At 49.8% G+C, this 20,541-nt stretch overlaps 1 long non-coding RNA gene across 3 annotated transcripts; it reads left to right on the forward strand.

The window, feature by feature from the left end:
* Positions 1-82: 82 nt before the first annotated feature.
* On the forward strand, positions 83-8,418 carry LOC135284737 (uncharacterized). Of its 3 annotated transcripts, none has more exons than XR_010349926.1 (3): positions 83-235; positions 322-499; positions 7,882-8,418. It is a non-coding gene; the product is annotated as an uncharacterized LOC135284737 (long non-coding RNA). The 3 variants fall into 3 exon arrangements; XR_010349925.1 differs by lacking the exon at positions 7,882-8,418 and adding an exon at positions 623-1,084; XR_010349924.1 differs by lacking the exon at positions 7,882-8,418 and adding an exon at positions 817-1,084.
* The last annotated feature ends 12,123 nt before the right edge of the window (positions 8,419-20,541 follow it).

The following is a 20,541-nucleotide window of genomic DNA, read 5'->3' on the forward strand; positions in this document are numbered from 1 at the left end:
CAGATGGAGCCTGGGAACTGTGATGTCACAGCCCAGGCTCCAGCTGGAACGTCCAGCGCCCAGCAAAGGGCACAACTCAACCGTTGGCCGCTGTGTTGACACGCTCTGCACCTTGCTCCTGCCCTCGCCTTTCACTCTTCTTATCCCCCCGATACCCCGATCATTCCTGACAGCTCCTGAGTGCCTGGATTTCATCATCCAGCCCTGCAGGATGCTCCCATTTGTTCTGAGGAAGGTATGGTGCCATTCCATGGAGGTGGACACCCCCCACCTGCCCGGGTGGGACAGGGAGCCCACTCTGAGGTTTTGCTACCTCTGCAGGCTGTCCCAGATGAAGAGGAGGAGATGGAGGTGGATACAAAGATTGATATGGATGAGGAGATGGAAAGAGACGGAGAAGACTCTGGAGAGGAAGAGATGGACGTGGATGTGGATGAGGAAGAGGAGATGGAAGTGGATATGGAAGAGTCCATTGAGGACATGGACATTGATTGAAAAGGTGAGGAAGAGGCCGTGATCTTGGGCTGAAGAGCAATGCCAGCAGCAGGACAGGCAGAGTGGGTCTCCTGCTGCCAGGCTGGGGCTGGGCTGGGTGCTCCCTGCTCAGGGACATTGTACCCAGGACACTGGATTCTGGTGGCCATCCACAGCCTGTCCTGTGCCTGCTTTACTCCACACAAGCTCCATCCCAGATCCAGCCAGGCTCAGTTCTGGTGGCAGAGTCCTGCTGCTGGGCCAGTGTCTGCCAGCCTGGGGGCACATGGAAGAACCCTCTGTGCCTGACTGCAGTGACCGTGGCACTTGCTTTTCTTCCAGGACCGATGGACATCATGGAGAGAAATGCCACCCTTTTGTACATTTGTTTTACACTTTGTTGTTGTCTTTAGGATATAGGTTTTAGGGCTTTTTGTCTTCTGTAAATATGTTTTCTTTTTTTTTTATTTATTTTTTTTTAACATAGGTTCTTCTGTATATATGTTCTATCGACTGTTGTTGTTGTTACACATATTCTTACAATGTAAATATGTTCTGTATTTTTGCTATTGTTCTTCTGTAATAAACAAATTTTACTTTTCACACCCCAGTTCTCTTTGCATTTGCTTCAGGCACAGGCAGCATTTTGCAAAGTTGTGCTTTCCACTTGCTCCAGGTTGCCAGGGCTGGAGGTCCCTGGCACAGCCTCCCCAGGAGTGGGGGTCCCTGTGCACAGAGGGGTCCCACTGACAGAGGTGAGCCTCTGCTTGCAGTTTCTCTGGACACACTTGGGAGCTGTAGGGGCAAAGCCCAGCGTGCCCTGGCCCATGGATCCCATGTTGGAGCAGGGCTGAGCCTGTGTGCTCCTGCAGAGCCTCAGCCATGGCTCTTCCCTGGGCAGCCCCAGGGCTAAGGAGGGAGCACTGGGCTGTGGGCACCCTGAGGGGCTGGAGCCAGCCTGGAGGGAGCCTTAGCCCTACATGGACCAAGATTTCCTTTGGAAACCCTCTCTGACCCCAGATTCTGCTGAGCACAACAAGAATTGATCCTCCTAGTTCAAGGTGTGAAGTTCATTGGCACAAATTTGTCCCTTGGATTTTGTCCTGGTTTAGGGAAAGTTTGCGAGATAATCCCCAAAGGGGCTTCTCTACAAAAGCAGATTCCCCCCTCCAAAGAGTTCGGGAGAAAATATCTCCTTGGAGAAAAGTGGAAAGAAACCTGTTTTTTAAACAATAGAACCCAAACAATATTAAACAATAAAACTTCTTACTGCTCCAAAAAAAAAAAAAAGCAAACTCAGAACAGTCCCCTCCCTGGGGGGGGTTGCAGCTCAGCTCACTCAGTCTCTGATCAGTCTCTCTGGTGCTGGAAATGCTGCTGCCCAGGGCCAGCCAGGGGGGCCACAGGTGGAGCTGCCGGTGCTCTTCTGAGTGTTCAGTCCAGAGCATGCTTGAACAGGTCCAAGAAAAAAGGAAAAAATCACAGTCCAGGAAACCTCTGGGCCTCAGCTAGCTAAAACTAACTAAAAGCAAGCAAAAGGGAAAAAGGAGCTCTGTCCGGCTGTCTGTCCATCCGCAGACAACACAGTCCAGGAGCAGGAATGTGGAGGACTGAGAGCAGTCTGAAAACAAACTGCGCGCTTCTTCCCTCCCCTCTTCACTGTCTGGAAGAGAGTCTTAAAGGTGTAAAACTTATTATTCAGTATAAATAGAACAAGACGATTGGGGATAAAAGCATCATATAGTCAACCCAGGACATTCCACCCCTTATCCCCATATCGTCGGCTTACTACTAAAACTAATATATATTCTTACTCTACAAACACATACATTCTTCATCCAATATACAGCTATACACAGACAATGGTAGTAACATGCAGCAAACAGTGATATTTATACATGGTTCTCACCCAACAATCAGATCTCCCTGAGGTACACATCGTGTTCTTCCATCTTTTTGCATTATCCACCATGTGCAACCTGGTCCCTGAGCAAAAACAACCCCGCAAATGGGTTTGTCTGTACTCGAGGCAGGATTGATCCAAACTGTCTTCCCTAACAAACCCCTGACATGTACCACTGGGACTTTGTTTCCATCTACTCTGTGCAAAGGCTCAGATTGGGCAGGGCCCACTCCGTTAGTAGAGCCTCGGGTATTAACTAACCAGGTGGCCTTTGCCAAATGCTGCTCCCAATTTTTGAAAGATCCCCCACCTAAGGCTTTTAAGGTGCTTTTTAGCAGCCCATTGTACCTTTCCACTTTGCCCGAAGCTGGTGCATGGCAGGGGATACGGTACACTCACTCAATGCCATATTCTCTGGCCCAGGTGCTAAAAAGGCTGTTCTTGAAATGAGTCCCGTTGTCTGACTCAATCCTCTCAGGGGTACCATGTCTCCACAGGACTTGCTTTTCCAGGCACAGGATGGTGTTCTGGGCAGTAGCATGAGGCACAGGGTAGGTCTCCAACCATCCCGTGGTGGCTTCTACCATTGTGAGCACGTAGCGCTTGCCTTGGCGTGTCTGGGGCAGTGTGATGCAGTCAATCTGCCAGGCCTCCCCATACTTGTACTTGGACCACCGCCCACCATACCATAGGGGCTTCACCCTCTTGGCCTGTTTGATGGCAGCACATGTCTCACAGTCGTGGATAACCTGAGAAATACTGTCCATGGTTAAATCCACCCCTCGGTCTCGTGCCCACTTATAGGTGGCATCTCTACCCTGATGACCTGAGGCATCATGGGCCCATCGAGCTAGGAATAACTCTCCCTTGTGCTCCCAATCTAGGTCTATCTTGGACACCCCTATCTTTGCAGCCTGGTCTACCTGCTCATTGTTTTTGTGCTCCTCATTAGCTCTACTCTTGGGGACATGGGCATCTACATGGCGGACCTTCACAGGTAGCCTCCCTACACTGGTAGCGATGTCTTTCCACTCTTCAACAGCCCAAACTGGTTTTCCTCTACGCTGCCAATTAGCCTCTTTCCACCTCTCCAGCCATCCCCACAGAGAGTTGGCTGCCATCCATGAATCAGTGTAGAGGTAGAGCTTTGGCCACCTCTCTCTTTCAGCAATGTCCAGGGCCAGTTGAACAGCTTTGAGGTCAGCAAGTTGGCTTGATCCACCTTCTCCTTCAGTGGCCTCTGCAACCTGTCGTGTGGGGCTCCATACAGCTGCTTTCTACTTCCGATTCATTCCTACCATGAGACAGGAACCATCTGTAAAAAGAGCATAGCGTGTTTCTTCCACTGGCAATTGGTTATATGGTGGAGCTTCTTCAGCACGTGTCACTTCTTGTTCCTCTTCATCAGTGAGACTGAAGTTTTTACCTTCTGGCCAGTTTGTAATTATTTCCAGAATCCCAGGGCAATTCAGCTTTTTAATACAGGTGTGCTGTGTTATGAGAGCAATCTACTTATTCCACGTAGCACTGGTGGTATGGTGGGTAGAGGGAACCTTTGCTTTGAACATCCACCCCAGTACTGGTAGTCGGGGGTGCCAGGAGGAGTTGTGCTTCGGTGCCTATTACCTCTGAGGCAGCTTGGACTCCTTCATAGGCTGCTAAAATTTCCTTCTCTGTTGGAATATGGTTGGCTTCAGACCCTCTGTAGCTTCAACTCCAAAATCTTAGTGGTTAGCCTCGAGTCTCCCCAGGCACCTTCTGCCACAGGCTCCAGGACAAACCATGGTTCCCGGCTGCAGAGTAGAGCATATTTTTCGCATCTGGTTCTGTCCTGACTGGGCCAAAAGCTACCGCATGAGCGATTTCCTGCTTAATCTGGATGAAGGCTTGTTGCTGCTCAGGGCTCCAGCGGAAGATGTTCTTCTTACAGGTGACTAGATAGAGAGGGCTCACAATCTGTCTGTACTCAGGAATGTGCATTCTCCAAAAACCTATGGCACCTAGGAAAGCTTGTGTTTCCTTCTTGTTGGATGGTGGAGACATTGCTGTGATCTTGTTGATGACATCAGTGGGAATCTGACATCGTCCGTCTTGCCACTTCACTCCCAGAAACTGGATCTCTTGAGCAGGTCCCTTGACTTTGCTCTTCTTGATGGCAAAGCCAGCTTTCAGGAGAATCTGGATGATTTTCTCTCCTTTCTCAAACACTTCTGCTGCCGTCTTCCCCCATACAATGATGTCATCAATATAGTGCAGATGTTTTGGAGCTTCTCCAGGTGAAGGCAAACTGTGGCCTGCATTCTGCTGCCAGCAGAGTGGAGAAAAATGCATTGGCAATATCAATAGTTGTTGGGAGCTTTGTAACAAGCTAGCTCCGAGCTAAAGGTCACAGTGAGATTAATTTGACCGAGATAGAGAATGAGGGGAGTTGCCATTCCAATTAAACTGTGTCCTTGGCCCACAGATGAAGAAATGCACAGAAACAGGTGGTAAAGCAAAACAGCTTGGGAAAAGTAGTGATAGTTACACCAAAACAGCACGTAGATAGCTGATAACTAATTAGCCAATGGTGAGCTGGGATTTTGCACTATGCGTGAGCTAATTAAAGGGTGTATAATAATTGGTGATTCGGGAATAAAGACGAGACTTGTAGATCATCATCTGGTGAACGAGTCTTCCTTCTCCATCAAATGGCTGACCCCGATGTGAACCTGTAAGACGACTACGGACGGACACGGCTGCCACGGATCGGGAAGTAGGAGCGGGTCCCTCTGAAGCAAGGGGGGGACGGCAAACGAACCACTGCGAGGTCGCGGCCCTAGGAGCTATATAGATAGTCCCAGCCTACGTGCTGCCGGAGTCTGAAAGCCTTGCAACGGCGCTGATTAGAAATGGAAAGGCAAGCAGCATATGATTTATTTACTTGCTTTTTAAAAAAGCAGCAGATTAAGGACATAGACTTGCAGAAAGAGCTCCCACATTTGTTAGATTACGGGTACGCACAAGGAGTTTCTCAAAATCCTTATATAGTACATGAATTAACAGAGTGGCGTAAGTTTGGGACCAGGAAAGCGACAGGGGCCGTGGGAGAGCCCGGGGCAGACGCGGCGGCGAGAACGCGTATGGTGGCGGCGGCATGCTCGGTGCTGGTGGCGGTCCCAGCGGTGCAGCGGCGGAGCGGACCGAGCGCTGCGGAGGCGGCATGCTCGGTGCCGGCGTCGGTTACGCGCACCGCGGGTCCAGTGACACGCACGGTGACAAAAACTCGCACGGCAGCTGTCCGTAGGGAAAGAGCACAGATCGCGAGGGAAGTGCCAGCCGGGGCCGGGCCAGCCAAGGCGAGACGCGGGAGCCGAATACGCGGCAGCGTCAAGCGCAGTGCCGGTGGTAGCGGCAGCGGACGCGCACCAGTAACGCGAAACCCGAAAGCTGGAGCTGGGAGGGCTTTTTCACTTTTTGCAAGCGCACAAAAGCACCAGCGGTGTGGGACATGCTCCCGCTGGCTGCAGGTGTTGGCGCAGAGCCAGGGGGAACCAGCCCGAGCGGAGATCCAGGCAGAGCGGAGCCCAAAGGAGATCACGGCTGCGCGGGTCCAGGCGAGGGCGTTTCTTTCCGCACCCCCGAGGTGGCGCAGGCTGAAGCTGTGCCCAAGCAGGCGGAGACGGGCGCGGGCAGACATTCCTCAGGGCACCGCCCTGTCACAGCTGCCTGGCAACCACAGCAGCCAGCCCATCGCAGCAATTCAAACAAGTGTCTGAGAAAAAAACAGGTCAGGAATTTTCTTCAAGATCAGGATGGAAAACTTCTGCAAATTCACACAGGGCTTCATCATGCAGCAGATGTTATACGGGGCATTTCACCCAACTGTTCCACAGGCTTTACAGTTAGTTTACCAGTTTTTTTTGAAAATGTGTTTGCTTTTCTAAAAGTGATTGAGTATTTGGGTTTGATAGCTTTAAGTTTGATGACTTCATTGCCTTTCCCTTGCCTGAGGCGGGAGCAACCTTTTAGGGGGGCAGAGTCTAAGTAAACTTCCTAGTTTCTGTTTGGACTACATGTGAGAAGATTTAAACTGTAATATTTCTGTATACTATAGTCTTTATGGTCTTTGCTCTCTTCTATTCATTAAGAGATGGCATTAGATAAATGGATGTAAATGTGCTAATTGTTTTTGTACTGTCCTTATTTTAAGTGAAATTATTTGTGTTTAAAATTATCTGTCATCTTTCTCAGTTTTGTTTTTAAATATCTATGCAAACTGTCCGGCTTTACCAGCCTGTTATCCTTCAGTTAATGATTGTTGTCAATCAGTAAGAAATCTCAGTGTAACAAAATGCCAGAGGAACTGCTTTTATTGTAAAAAATTATTCCCAGGGAAACAAAATGTCATGTAAAGATGAAAGTATTAGTAAAGATTCAATTACCCAAGGTGTCTTGGAAGACAGAGCATTTGGAAAAGGTCAATCAGACCCTGTTATGGGGTCATCAGTCGATTCCCCAATGATTCAAAGTTTTAAGAATTATTTATATTAAGTTTATAACCTTTGTTATTTTTAGTTTTTGTAAGTAATGCTGATAGATAGTGATTGTTGTTAATATTACATGAATGCTTAGAAAAGGGGTTGTCTTAACTTCCTTGAACACTTGCTGTTGATAAGTTGATTACATTATGTGAATTCTCTGATTTTTGTGATAAGAATTATTATTAAGGTTGTTGTAGTATTTACAGCCAGCTTTCATGTGTTTTTCTATTTTTTTTTGTGTGATCACCTGCAAGACACGTGTCTCTTCAAGATCCTGTCTTTTATTTCCTAACTATTTAGATGTTTCTGAAAGTTTTTATCCAAATTGCCAGTTTTGTGGTTCTTTTAATTATTATTACAGGAATACTCCAGCAGAGAATTCAAGAAGTTTGCTGTGTTTGGAAAATCTCTGTCTTGACAGAAACTTCAGAAAGATTCAATTGTTTGATAGTTTGATTAGTTTGTAACCCTAAGGTTTCTTGTTTATAACAGTTGTTTTTAAAAAGTCCTGTTTAAAAAATGTGTTAAGTGACACTCACCAATTAGAGTTTGGGCTCTGGCCAAGCTCTAGCTCTATTTGGATGGAGTGACTGACAATCAACCCAGATGTTTTCTGCATCAAAAAGTATTCAAGTCCTTTTGACTTGGCGATTTGACCATCTATGATAGCTGAGCCATTTTCAGAGGGAGTTGGGGGAAACATGAATCCGGACATGATTTCTCCAATTCTCTGTCATTTTAAGGTTTATCAGCTGTCGCAGACTCTGGGATAAAAGTTCAGTGTTGTAGTGTTTAGTAATTTTCTGATCTTGTATGTGTTGTTGATTGTGTGTATTATCTAAATTGATTCCTAATTACTCTTATCTTAACATTTCTCTATGTAACATTGCAAAATGAAACCAGGACCCATTCTTCACCTCCAGGATTTTGAGAAGATTCTTCAGTCCTGCAGGGACGTGGGATTTGTTTGTGTTTTAACAGGTGCAAAGTCCAGATGGATTTCAATGAAGAATGTGTAATTCTATCAAGAGCAAGAGAAACGTTGACCATTCAACAAGCAAAGAAGACAGACAGATATTGGACATGCTGTCTCAAGATGTACAAAGTGTAAATCATGCAGTATTGCAGAATAGAGCAGCAATGTATGCTATAGGGATATTAGGTGTAATAGTATTGCTAATGCTTGCATTACCATGCTTGCTTAATTGCGTACAAAGAATAGTGAGTCAGATGATGGGAAGGGCTTGGAAAACAACACTTCTGGCCCAAAAAGAAAATGGGGGAAATGTTGGGAGCTTTGTAACAAGCTAGCTCCGAGCTAAAGGTCACTGTGAGATTAATTTGACTGAGATAGAGAATGAGGGGAGTTGCCATTCCAATTAAACTGTGTCCTTGGCCCACGGATGAAGAAATGCACAGACACAGGTGGTAAAGCCAAACAGCCTGGGAAAGTAGTAAGTAGTTATACCAAAACAGCACGTAGATAGCTGATAACTAATTAGCCAATGGTGAGCTGGGATTTTGCACTATGCGTGAGCTAATTAAAAGGTGTATAATAATTGGTGATTTGGGAATAAAGACGAGACTTGTCGATCATCATATGGTGAGCGAGTCTTCCTTCTCCATCAGTTCTGCCCTCTTCCTGATGATGCTGTGCACGGATGGAGCCCTGCCGTGCTTTCAGGATGCTATTCTTGAAAACTTCCAGCATTCCCAGCCCCTGTGCTCTCCATGGATGCCTGCCAAGGAATCCCTCTCAGCTGGGTTCAGAGCATCCTCAGATTGGCTCTTCTAAAATCAGGGGTGGCACAGGTTCTGGAGGATTCCCATGCAGAAAGACTTAATTGTACTTGTGATTGGAAATCCAGTTTTGTTTGATCAGCTGCTCTTACAAAGAATATGTACCAAACCCTGGAATGGTGAAAAGCCACTGAGCAGGAGATGCAGCATGGTGCTTCATTGGGAGGGGCAGGCAGGCCACCCACATTCAGGGCATCCCCCCCATCAGAAGGACATGAATGTTGTCCCTCTCATCTCTCCACCCCACAACCAGGCCTGACATCTCCTCCTCTGGAGTGGAGTTTTTCCTGTTATAACGTCATCTCATGCTTGGTCAGCACGTGAGAAGAGGCTGCAATGGCTTCTGATGCCACCTCCATGCCAACCACAGCTCCATTGGTTGTTGTTCCTCTTTCACAGGTTAACTTCCCATCAATTGACCAATCCATTGTCTCCTAAGGGTCACATTCCCACCAGTTCATCCATAAGGTTTCCTTCACTGTCTGTTCTTCATTATCTTGCTGATGTGCACAACAGCGGATCAAATGTGGCAAGGACTTAGACACGACTTCACTCCTGACTCACAGGCTCCTTGTGCCACTGCTGGCCTTTCGTGTGCTCAGCAAGATCTGTAACTGCACAGGGTTGTGGAACTGCAGCTTCAGCACAGGGACCGTGCCCAGCCTGAGCTGCCCTCGTTCCTGTGCACAAAACACGGCGTGGCAGAGAACGGCAGCAGGGGCCTGTGTGTCCCAGGGCCCCGGATTTGTTCTGCTGCAGCTCCACAGGGATGCAGGCAAAGTGAAGAAGCCAAACCGTTTATTAATGAAAGCCAAAAACAAGGGGTGATATGGGAGGGGAAGAGGGAATGGGCAGTGTCTGAGGGCTGGAGGGAGGGAGGTATCTACAGGCAGGGAAAGGCCAGAAGCCATGCGAGCTTCCCACAGGCTCAGCTGTACCAATCATCAGCTGTGCCTGGAGCTCCAGCGGCAATGGGAGATGGTGTCCTGTTCAGTGTCTCCTGGTGCTGTTCTTGGGACACTGGTTCACCGCATCCTGAAGATGGACCTAATTCTTCAGCTCTTCTGGCAAACCGGGCGTGAATATTCAGGTTTCAGTGGGACAGACTAGTGTCTTTCCTTGGGACTGAAATGGCTGGAACAAAGAAGAGAGCCACAGTCAGCACCCACATCTGCATGAATCCTAGGAGACCCTCCTGCCAAGGTGTGCTGCTTTGTGCACCCCAGACATCATGTTTTGGGAGAAGCTGCTGGCACCTTCCTCCGTGTCTGCTAGGAAACCAATCAATGGCTGCCTTTGGGAATTGATAATCTGGAAAGCTGTACACAAAAGCCTCTGTGAAAAACACATCTTAAAAACAAAATAAACTCAGGGAACTTTCTCTTTTCCCTTCTGGCCGACAAAGAGGTAACACTGCTGGCCCAGCCAAGGCCTGGCTGAGGTCCGTGAAGAAGAAAAGTCAAGCCCTAGATGGGAAAGATGAGGAGATGCCTTTAGTTTTAGGCCAAAATTCTCTTGTAATTCTCCTGTATATGGAGAATGATACTTTTTTTCCCTATAATGCATGAAGGTATGGGGAGATGAAAGTGTTCAAATGGTAGGTATTGAGCAAAGACCTCCATGCTAAAGTCAGCAGATGTTAAAGTAGCTGTGATTCTTGGAGAAGTTTCAACAGAGACAGAGAGAAGAGTGATGAAGATCCTGTGTCCCCAGGAACAGAAGATCTCTCTTGCTAGAGATGAAGATGATTTTAGAGAACAAGAACTTTGCTTTTGAACAGCTCATCTTTAAAACAGTAGCCCATAAGTTGACACGCCACATAAACCCAGCTGTGGGAAAAGCTTGAGGAAAATGGGACTGATTTCAGCATTGCACATTTCCCTGGGTGGCTGCTATTCATGGAAATTGAGAGCCACGAGAGAACTGTTTTCTTATGGAGAAGTCTCCATAACATTAATAAGAGGGACTTCTCTCCTTAAGCAAAGAGACAAAAGACTATTGCAGAGGTAGTAAACTGACTCAACATTTTGGTTTAGTCTCTTTACATTGTCAGTGGGAAAGAAAAGGTTGTAGGGGGAGGAGAAGTGTTCCGAAGGTTTTGTTATGACTCTTATTACTCTTTCTTTTAGTTACTCTTAAATTGTTCTTCATACCCTTTTAAAGGCTCGAGCCTGCTTTGGCTTTCTCTTAATTCTATCTCAAAGGGGAAATGAGTAAATACATTCTGGTGAGCGAACTGCTGATTAACCAGCACTGAACCCACCACAGCAACTGGCACATTGGCCAGGAAATCCTAAATTGGCAAAGCAAAACCACTACATCAAGGGTGTCCCACTCAGCTCTTCTATCGGCCAGAAGAGAGCAGGGGCCCACGGGATCAGCCACAAGACGCTGGCCACGAATCCCCCCAGCAGTGTCCCTGCAATCGCTCTGTGTGCTCTGGCCACGCCATCCCTCATGCACACAAGGAGCGAAGCCCACCGCAGCCGGGACAGGGATGGCAGCTCCCTGCCCGGGCATTGCAGCTCTCCCTGGCAGCCTCGCTACCAGCCCGCTGCCCTCACTCACCCTGACTGTGGAACTGGAGCTCTTCCCTCTTCCTCGACAGGTAGCGCGCGGCCATCCCTGTGAACACAGAGCCTGTCAGGGCGTCAGCGGCACAGCTCCCTGCCAGCGGCGCTGCCAGCGCTGCGGCCACACGCCCTGCTGGCCCGGCAGGGCTCAGCCCGGGCCCTTGCCGCACGCTGCCGCCCAAGGGCACGGCTGCCAGAGGGCGGCAGCAGCGTCCGGGCCAGGCGGGGCTCCACGGCGCCGGGCCCGGATGGCGCTGCCGGGGCAGCGGGCGGGGCTGGGGCCGAGCTGCGGCGGGCCGGGGAGGGAGCCCGGCCTCGGGGCTCACCCATGAACCTGATGGCCGCCTCTCGCAGGGGCTCCTGGGGGCTCTCCAGGAACCGCAGGGCCCATTGCATGCGCTCGCTCGCTTGTCTCCTGTCCTCTAGCAGCTGCAGAGAGCGGCAGCAGGGAAGGCTTAGTGCGGGCTCAGCCCCTGTGGCGGGCGCTCCCTGCGCCCAGCCCCGGCCTCCCCTGTCAGGATGCTGGCCAAGAGCGGTCCTGGAAGCTGAGGCACAGGTCAGGGCCCATGGTGTTCCCTCAGGATAGAGCAGTCCCGAGGGTTCTCCCTAATTCAAAGAAATCTGCAGACAAATGCACTGTCCACCAAAAGCCCTTTTCTTGAGCTGACGGGAGGGCAGGGGTCTGCACCCCACCAAAATGCTTCTCTGCCATGTATAAATTTCAGTGGGTTGATGTAGGAATTGCATCAAAAATACCATCCATCTTTACCATGCTGAGGTGATTGCATAGGCAGGGGGTTAGAAATACATTCTGTCAGATTCCTGTACTTGAAGCTGATGTGCAGGCGCTGGCCAGAGCGGTCTCCATGCCCTAAAGCAGCACTTCTTCCTCATGGCTTCCCTGCACAGGGCTCATTGCCTACTTGCTCTTCCTTCTTCTGCTAGAATGTGTCTAAAGCTTTTTTCAAGTCCCTCTCCTGTCAAGTTAGGCCCGCCAGGTTTTTCTTATGCTAACTGGTGCTAAGTACTTCCCTGTGTCTGTGCTAAGTACTTGTTTGCTTATGTGAATTGCTTGTGCTTATGTCAAACAAAGGCCTTGTTTCATCCTCCCCTTCTCTTTACCCTGATGCAAATTCTTTTGCAAGATTCCCTCCACAGTCCACAGGACATATGTACTGTTATGCTGCTCTTTTAATTTTCTACCACATCCATAGGTTCATGATGGTTTAGAGGAGGGATATTTTTTTTTTTTAATTAGAACGGGTTTGCTGAGGAAGCTAAAAATCTGAGGAGCTGTTGGTGACTCCAGATTTGACCATCACAAGAAGACATCTGACTCATGATGCTCTCTTTCTTTCTCTATTTTGGTGATGATTTTGGTAATTTCTTTGATAGCAATTTGAGTGTCCATAAGGCTCTGTGAGATGCATTTTTGACTTCTGCCACTAGCCATTCTATATTAGGCTGGTACAGCATTTGTTTTAGAACATCAATGATCCTTCCAGTTTGGAATTTGGGTGCTTCATGATACACATCATATAAATTCTGCATAATCTCAAGAGAAGTTATTGTGTGGTGCAGCTCATGTCACATCCACTTTTGGTTGTGAATTACAAATAGAGAAGGTAGTACCATTATCAGTTTCATTAAATGAATCTGTTGTAATAGTTGTGCAAGCAGATCTCACCCAGGCACATCCCCTTCCCACATAACATACCTGTGACTGTGCATGGGTTACTGGGCTCATTTCACAAATACAAGGGCTGCCCTCAGTGTGCAGACACCAATCCTCTCTGTCAAGCCCTGCATTTTTGCACACAAAATTCAGTGCATCCCTTGGCACACATGCTTTGATACTAAGAGTTTGTCAGTTTCCAGTTTTCTTGTTGAAAATGGCCCAGACATTATGCTGAATGGGACTGGGAGTTACATGAGTTCTTATAGCTCCAAGGGCCGAAATTGGAATTACACAGTATTTTGTTGCATTCTTAATGGTTAATGTAAAAGACTGCAGGGTTCTGTTCATTCTATGTGAAACTGACGAATTGCCACCAAGTGTGGAAGTCTTTTTCAAACTCCTTTGTGGTTTCATTTTTAGTCATGATTTAGTTAATTCTCTTGGCAATTTCCCCAGCTCTCCTTTTTTTAAGTTTTCCTGAGATTACAGACCATAGCCACAGCTGAGCTGGTCTACATTGAAATGCTAAAGAAATGTTACCCTGTAGTTTCCCCATAAAGCCAACAACTGCTGGAAACAATCCTGCTGTGTATTGTTGGCCAGGGTGGTTAATAGGTTAGCTGCCAGGCTGTGGGTTTGGGCAAGTGTTAGCAGGGCTGATCTGAGAGGAGTTTGTGTCTGTCAAATATAAAAACTCACAGTGCTTCATTTATTGGCTAAGACTTCTTGATCAATAGAATTTCATATTCCCAGTTCAGACCCAAACCGTTCCCTTAAGCCTTTTTAAACCTATGATTTGGTGTCTGGGAATGCATCCATGACTCACACGCTGCTTTTTAGAAAGGTCACGGATGTGCATGGTCACTGTAGTAATCTCATCTAAAAGAGGTTTGTGAGTTTCAAATATACAAGCCATAGAGATCCTGCTTTCAGGTGGGTCAAGAAAGGCTGGCATGGAGTCAGGTTTTCCTCAATCTTCAACTGCTCGGTCATTAATCCTTAAAATGGTGTAAAGTGTTTTTACATTATTAATCCCTTTTAGCCACTTAGGTCCTGAATATTTTTGAGTGTTCCATCTAGCAGGATCTCGCAGGCCAAGGAGATCATGATGATAGTGACAGTCACCTACTGTGCCTTGGATTCCGATCAGAAATATCGGGAAGATGATGATGGTGTGAAGCGCATCTTGGTTTCTTCTGTTCTTTCTGAGGTCCAGTTGTGGACTCCTCTTGCCTTTTACAGAAGTCTTTTAATTCTGGAATAGTGTAGCCAAGAGGTTAACACTTCAAGCCTAAAAGGCTGTATAAGTGATTAAAAGTACTAATTAGAGTCCTTTCCGTTTTGGGATAAGAGGCTTTCCCCCAGGGGATTTGACATATACCTGGTCCCCAGGCTGGATTTGTGGAGAGGAGCATCCTCTTGCTCCTCTGCTCAAAATGTGTTGATTTATTTGCTGCAGCTGTTGTGTCAGTTGCACAGCATGGCTCTGCAGATACCCCTCCCCAACTTGTACAGTATCTTCCCCTTGATAGTTATGCTTATATGGTCTTCTGTACAGTATTTCCAAGGGATTCAGATTTTCTTTTGTTCTTGGTCTCCTGGAATCCATAATAAAGCTAAAGGTAGGGCCTGGGTCCAAGGTATGTTGGCCTCTTGTCCAGTTTTGACTATTTGCTGTTTTAGCATATAATTCCTCTTTTCCTCTTGGCTGCTGGCCTGGGGCCAATACAGCATGTGTAGGTTCCTGTTGATTTGGAGATTATTGCAAAGTTGCTGTGCAATATTTGCTAGGAAACGTGGCCCTCGATCAGAGGAGATGTCTAAAGGCACTCTGAACTAGGCCATTATGTTGTTTAACAAAATCTTGACAACTCCTTTGGCTTTATTTCTTTGGGTTGGGAATGCCTTAGGTCACGCTGAGAAGGTATCATTGAAATGTAAAAGGTATTTATATCCCCCTTTTCTTGGCAATTCAGAAGCGTCAACTTGCCAGTGCTATCTAGGATCTTCTCCCTTGTCTACTGTGCAAGCTCAACTCTAGTCCTAGTTTGTGGATTGGTTCTGAGACATTATTTCACACCCCTGGGTTTCCTGCTTTCCACTAGAGTACAGGTTGCATCTTACTCTTGTCCTTCTCAAATAATTATGTAAGGCATCACCTTCCCACTGTATACAATTATGTTCATCCTTAATTAATTTTCACAATGCTTTTTCAGGTATAACTGTCTATCCCTGAGGAGTTGCAAAAACAATATGTTTCTGTTCTGCTCGTAAATTCCTTGCTAATTCTAGATCTTTCTGATTATATGACATACATCATTGTCATATTGTTCCTTACCTTTGGGAATTAGTGCCTGAACCTCAGCATGGCTTTGTTCTGCTGCTCTTTTTGCAACCTGTTACCCCTTTTGGGGTCTGATGTCCTTTGCAGTGCACATCTGCAACCTCTTGAGGTACTAGTACTGCCTCCAGCAACTTTAAGATTTCTTCTTGATGCTTAATTTGCTTTCCTTGAGCTGTCAATAGTCCTTTTCTTTCCAAACTGATTCATGGCACGTATTACTCTGAAGGCATACTTGGAATCTGTTCATATAGTGATCCTTTTTCCTCAGGCTGGTCAGAAGGTACAGGTTCAAGTATCTATCTTCTATCTTCTATCCCCTATTGCTCCATGCTAATTGTATATCCCGATTTTCACTGATCTGCTCTTACAAAGCCACTCCCATCTGGGTACTGAGATTCTCCTCCTGGATTTGGGCTTTCTTTAAGATCTGGGCAGCTGGAATAAAGTGGACTTCATGGTTTTGATAGAGTCATGCTACAAAGGTTCCTTGTCTGTCTGGTGAGTGGCCAGGAATGCTGCTGGATTAACTAGAGAAGAGATTAGTTTGGTAATACCACATTGTTCCACCAAAACTGCCTGATGTTTAAGCAATCTGGAGGGTGAAAGCCAACGCCCACCCTTTTGCTCAAGAAGTGCTGCTGCTGAATGTGAGATAAATACAATTATTTGTTGACCTCGAGTGAATTCTCAGGCTTCTTGGATGTTTGAAACAAGAGCAGCAACTGCTCACAGTCAGGCTGTCCCCTACTCACTTCATCCAGTTGTTTTGAGAAGTAGGCTATTGCTCTCTTCTATGGGCCAATTGTTTGGGCCACTACAAGGACTACAATCTCTATGCCCCCTACACAACAAACAAGAGATCAGAGGGTTACAAGGAGCATAGGGCATCAGTCACTTTGCTTTCCCTGCCACTCCCGTCATCAGAAAATGGAAATGCAGGTAGAGCTCCTGCACTTGGTTCCTGTCAGACTGTAAATCTCATTCGTGTCAGAGTCACTCTGGCTTTTCTCACCATCTACTTCTTCCTTGTCCCTCACCTGCCAAGCCCCTCTGGGTGACAATGCAAATGCAGTTCCACATATTCACACTCTTTCATACAACACAAAAGGGTACTTAGGGGCTTTCCCACAAACTAGAAAATTGTCTGAGTGCTTAAGGTGCTCCAAGCATCCAAAAGATATCATCCTATTGCTGGAAAAATTCCCCGCTAGGCTGCACAGGAAGGCTCGGTGGGAAGGATGATCCAGGAACCATGGGCCTGGCAGCCTGAGCTTGCTCCCGGGAAAGGCCTTGGAGCAGATCCTCCTGAGGGCCATCCCACGGCACGTGCAGGGAACCAGAGGGTCTGCTGGAGGCTGGGAAAGCTCTGCGGAGGGACAGGGACAGCTGGGGGTCCTGGCGGGGTGTTGAGGGCTCCTGTGTGGGTGTTTGGGGTGATTGGTGTTGGGGGGCAGGTTGGGGAAGGAGTTGTCTGGAAGGGGAGAGGTCTAGGCTGGAATTGGAGTCAGTTTGAAGACAGCATCTGTGGTTTGGTGGAGCATTGGTTATGGAGGGCAGAAAGAATACCTGTGACTATTTCTGTTCATGGTCCTGATTATCCTGCAGGGAAGAAGAGGACTTGCATTCTTTTAGAGCTTCTATTCCTTAAGGGAATGAGGATGTTACCATCCGTTCATTGAAAACCATTTGAAAGCAAAGAATGGCCTTCTGTTCACCTCTGGGTAGTGTGATGTTTGTAAAGTGACTCCCAATGCATGACATCAAGGCACATGAGTTGCTGCTTTGAGAGGGGAAGGCAATTTCCAACTCTCATGTTCTCAGGCCATCACAATTGATTGGGGGAGTTTGCAACTTTTTTGGAACTACTTGAGTTGAGAAATGGAAAGTAAAGCTTTCCTGAAGTGAGGAGTCTTTAATGCCAGATTCTTCTGTGTCATCACGGTAAAGAGGCTTTTGTGCTGCAGGAAATTACTTTAATGAGAAAACACTTCCAGCATGTAGTACGAGCTTCTGACAGACACCAAGTGTTGCCAGCAGTGCTCCAGGCGCTCCTGCCAACAGCCCCTGCAGGGAGGAGCACAGCTCCCAGTGCACGTGGGCTTTGGCTCCCTGTGGCACACAAGCCCCCCGGGGCACAGGTCTCTGGGGCAGGAGAGGGGCAGCAGCGCTGCCAGGGCTCGGGGGGTGGCAGCTCTGCTTGGGCGGGGACTCTGCCACACCTGCTGATGGCAGCGCTGCCCGGGCCCCAGGGCTCAGAGCAACATTGGTGCCCTGGCCCACACGTTCCCTGTGCCTGTCACAGCCGCGGGTTTAGGATGGCCAGCAGCCAGGACGTGTCCCAAGGAGGCCGTGCCAGCTTCCGTGGAAGGCCCCGTGCCCTTGCCAGCGCGGCTGCCTCGGCAGCCCTGGGGGCTCCTTCTGATGCCCTGAGCCCGCAGAGCAGGGCAGCGTTTGCTGATGGGCTGAGCCCTTCCTAAAGATCCTGTCGGGCTGCCTTAGACACTTGGGGCCAGGGATTCCTTCCAACCGGGGCCACTTTGGGTGGGCTGGGGGCGGCCCCAGGGCAGGTGGCAGTGTGTGCAAGGTTCCTTTGTGACACGCTGCAGCACGGTCACGGTGGCATGGAATGGAGGAGTGTGTCCTTTGTGACACGTGGTGACATAGGAGCTGGGGGTGACAAGAACACTCCACAGCGCTCGGAGCAGGCGACGGGACAGGACGGGACAGAGCGGTGCTGTGAGGAGCCCCCGCACAGCACACTCGTTCCTGTCTGACCTGGAGCTTTCCTGAGGCGTTGTTCCTGCAGCTGACCTCAAGGCCAGACTCAGGACCTGGTGACCTGTGGCCTTCCGAGGCTTCTGTTCTGCAGGTGCCCTCGAGGGCAGAGCGTGGGACTTGGTGCTCCGGAGCTTTTCCAAGGCATCTGTCCTGCTACTAGCTCCAGTCACTGACATGGAGCAGAGACCCCCAAGAGACCCTAGGATGGCCTGGGTGGAGGAGGAGGAAGAAGGCTCTGGAGCTGACCCAGGACAGGAGACAGAAGAGGTGGTGCCATTCCATCCACCACAGGAGGGTGAGTGGCAGAGTTGGGCCATAGGACTGGAGCCTGCAGCCAGCTTGGCCCCATCCTGTGGCATATCCCATCCCATCCCATCCCATCCCATCCCATCCCATCCCATCCCATCCCATCCCGTCCCGTCCCGTCCCGTCCCGTCCCGTCCAGTCCCATCCCGTCCCGTCCCGTCCCGTCCCGTCCCGTCCCGTCCCGTCCCATCCCATCCCATCCCATCCCATCCCATCCCCTGGGGAAATGCCCATGGACAGGACAGAAGAGGGCCCAGGCAGACACCCCGCAGTGGCCGTGCTCCATCCCCCTGGGGCATCCCGGGGCTGTCCCTGCCTGGGAAGCGCAGGGCTGGGCTGTGTTCTCCGGCCTCTCCCGCAGCCCCTCAGCTCTGGCTGTGCTCGCTCTTTGCCAGATGCAGCCGTGGAGCGCACACAAGAGCAGCAATCCAGCCGTGGCCGCTTCCGCAAAACAGCGCAGGTACCTGCAGCCATGCCCACCTGGGCTGGGCCTGCTGTCCCTGCTCAGCCGAGCACCGTGTGTGGAGCACTCCATGGAACATCCCTGGCTTCTTGCCCTTCTCCTACAGCTCGTTTGCAAATTCATCAAGAGGATTCGTCAGGAAGAGACCATCACCAGGGGCACTGCGTACAGACCATACTCGCCCATCTTCCAAAGCAAGACCAGTGCTGCCCTGCTGTATATGCTTGTAGAGGAAGATTGTTACCATCCAAAGCACGTAAGCAGCCTGTGGCCAGCGTTTGATCCTCCCAGGAACTCCTTGGCCTCCCCAGCCACACCTGCTGGTCCTTGTGAGCCTTTGAGGCCATTACAGTGTGGTGGGATGGGAAGAACATCTCTGGGGAAGCTGGGGACATTGCTCCCTCTGGCAGCTTTCCAAGTCTCCCTGTGCCTTCTCCAGGTGCCCGCCATGGTGAGGTACATCCACCAGTGGCTCCTGGCCAATGATTCCGCTGAGCACAGGCTGGACATGGCCCTGCTGGATCTCACTGAAGCACTGACAAATGACGCAGTCATGACGCTCCTGCGTGTGGCCCCGTCCTGTGACAGGTAAGGGCCCAGCTGCCCAGAGGGCTCAGGGCTCCCCACCCATCACCCTGCACAGCCTGGCCCAGGTGTCTGAGCAGCAGAGACTTCCAGGGCCCTCTGGCTGCTCCCTTTCCCAGCCCTGGCATGTCAGCCCCCGAGCCTGCTGCCGTGCTCCCTCCCTGCCCCTCAGGGCTCTGTCCCCACAGGGCTGGGCTGCCTGGCTGCTGCTGGCCAGGGGCAGAGGGCAGAGGCAGAACTGGCAGCCAGCTCAGCTCCCAGCGGTGCTGTGTCTGACACCCCCCTGAGACAGAGCTCTAACCCTGCAGAGCTGCCGCGGCCATGTGGAAAACCATCATGGGCTCAAGCAGGACCACGGAGCTGGCACAGCTGGTGCTCCTGGATGTGCTGGGGAGCTGGCCGGAGCACAGCACGTGCACCTCCGATGGGGACAAAACGGGTGTCTTTGCCCTGGCTGTGAGTTTCTGCAAGTGGCCTTTGCTGGCCCCAAGGCTGCCTCTCCAGCAGCTCTCCATCCTCCTTCCCCCACTGCATCTCCCTGCCTCAGGCACTGGCCTGAAACCTGGCCCAGGGGCAGCTTCAGGGCCACCAGGCCCCCTGCTCCCCCTGCGTCTCTCCGGGCCTCTCCCTGCCACGCTCGGGCCCTGCCACACGGACACCTCGGCACTGAGCGCTCTCTGTGGGGCTTTGTCCTTTGCAGGCAACTCTGGTGATGTGGAAGGTCCTCCAGGTGCCCTGTATCCCACGTATAATGAAGGTGTATTTCCCACACCTGTTTGTGCACCTGCTCTTCCAAGTGTTCTTCAGCACTCTGGATATGCCAGAAGAGGTGGATACCTTCTGGAAGGGATGCCAGGAAGAACACGGCCTTGCCACCAGCCCCAACAGGTGCTCCCGTCCTAGAGCTCCTGTCCCTGCCACGTGGCCTGGGAAGGAGCCAGTGCTCCCAGTGTGACCTGGGCTTTGCTCTGCACACAGGTTTGCAGTGCGGACCCTCAAGTCCCTGCTCTGCCTTCTCCGCTGTGAGGATGTGGTGGTGGCAATGGAACGCAAGGGTGCCTGGGACACGCTGCTCTGTGCTGACACCCACCACTATGCCGTGGGTCTGCTGGCC

The sequence above is a fragment of the Passer domesticus genome, chromosome 21 (genome assembly GCF_036417665.1).
Source record: "Passer domesticus isolate bPasDom1 chromosome 21, bPasDom1.hap1, whole genome shotgun sequence".
Classification (NCBI taxonomy): Eukaryota; Metazoa; Chordata; class Aves; order Passeriformes; family Passeridae; genus Passer; species Passer domesticus.